This window comes from Siphateles boraxobius, unplaced genomic scaffold, assembly GCF_051911475.1.
Source record: "Siphateles boraxobius isolate OS27281-9 unplaced genomic scaffold, OSU_SipBor_1 16, whole genome shotgun sequence".
Taxonomy (NCBI): Eukaryota; Metazoa; Chordata; class Actinopteri; order Cypriniformes; family Leuciscidae; genus Siphateles; species Siphateles boraxobius.
The window spans coordinates 10,393,398-10,395,090 of record NW_027508766.1 but is presented as its reverse complement, the minus strand read 5'-3'; the positions used below and the strand labels follow the sequence as shown (position 1 = coordinate 10,395,090).

General features: G+C 35.4%; 1 pseudogene; it reads left to right on the top strand.

The window, feature by feature from the left end:
* Positions 1 to 200: 200 nt before the first annotated feature.
* On the top strand, positions 201 to 1,064 carry LOC143738914 (uncharacterized; annotated as a pseudogene).
* The last annotated feature ends 629 nt before the right edge of the window (positions 1,065 to 1,693 follow it).

Below are 1,693 nucleotides of genomic sequence, written 5' to 3'. Positions count from 1 at the left end.
TTTAACTTTGGCAATACTTTTGTTTTGGTCAGACTGCTCAGCAGGGCCTGTCCTTAACTGCTTCAGACCAGATCAGCAACTCAAGTTCTGCAACTCCCATTCACCAACAGTTACACTCAGTCCATACTCATTGGGAGGACCCTGCCTGACAAGATCATGATTACTGCAAGGCAGCCAGCCGAAAAGATGTGCAGGATAAGATGACTCAGTGTGATGACATTGCCTACTTTTTCCTTCAAAGTAACGCAGATGCTTTGGTCTACAGTGGTCTAGATCTAGAAATATTTGATGTTCTTGTATCAACACTGGAAGGACATGCCAGTAATTCATTTACAATGCATGTTCGAGATCAAGTTCCCATTAAACTTATGAAATTAAAAACAAACCGTGTAATAGGTGATCTAAGCAGACAGTGAGCATGGCTAGCAAGATAATCTCATATTGGATCGACAAACTGGAGGAAGTTTTCCGACCTCTAATTCCATGGCTTCCAAGAGAAACTATTCAGGCAACCATGACTGCAGCCTTCAAGAGGAATTTTCCAATACAACATGTATTCTAGACTGCAGTGAGAGCCTTTTACAGAAACTCCAAAACCTTGATTCCAGAGGAGAAACATACAGTCATTATTATTAACATAACACTGTAAAATAGCTGGTAGCTGTTGCCCCATGTGGACTAATTATGTTCATTTCTGCTGCGTATGGAGGACGATGTAGTGACAAATTTATCACTATGGACTCAGGCATATTGGACTACTTAATGCCTGGAGATGAGGTCATGGCAGATAGAGGCTTTACCATAAAAGACTTGCTGTTTGAGAGAAAGGTGAAGTTGGTAATGCCTTCTTTCACACAAAAAGTGGACAGCTAACAGAGGAACAGGTGACAAGTACTAGACGAATTGCACATGTGAGAATTCATGTTGAAAGAGCAATTCGCCGTTTGAAAGTTTACAAAATTCTGTCCCAGGTTGTTCCGATCACTATGGCTCCTAAAATTGACAAGATTCTAAGAGTGTGTGCTCTTCTTGTTAATCAGAGGGAGGATCTTATTCGAAATTAGGGATGCGGCTATCGATAATTTTAGTAATCAAGGATTCTACCAATTATCAGATTACTCGATTAATCGATGGAATAAGAAACACTTTTGTTTTATTGAAGAGCTAGTTTAATTTTCAGAAAATTAGCAACATTTTTATTGCCTACATTGCTTACAATACAAAAACTAAATTTTTAACAAGTAGATGTCAATAAAAACCTCAAACTAATGCATACATTAAACATACATAAACATTACCTTTATTTGTGCAACTTAACTTTCAGAACTATAAGTGTCAACCAGAGACTGATCTGTATATAGGCCTAAACGAAGCTTAATAATTTAATATGTGATCCATGTATATACAATATTATATACCGGTATATAAGATTTTTAATGTTTTTAAAATAAGTCACTTATGCTCACCAATGCTGTATTTATTTATTGTATGAATATATGTATTTTTGAAAATAATACAAACTGATATTATACTGTATATGTATTAAACTACTTACATTAAATGTTTTTAAATTTGCAAATATGACGTGTGAAGGTTTTTCTTTTGAAAATATATGGTTGGAATGACATTGCATATCTTTTCATAAAAAAATAAAGACTGGCAGCATGTTTTTGCTTAACACTGAAAGAATGTT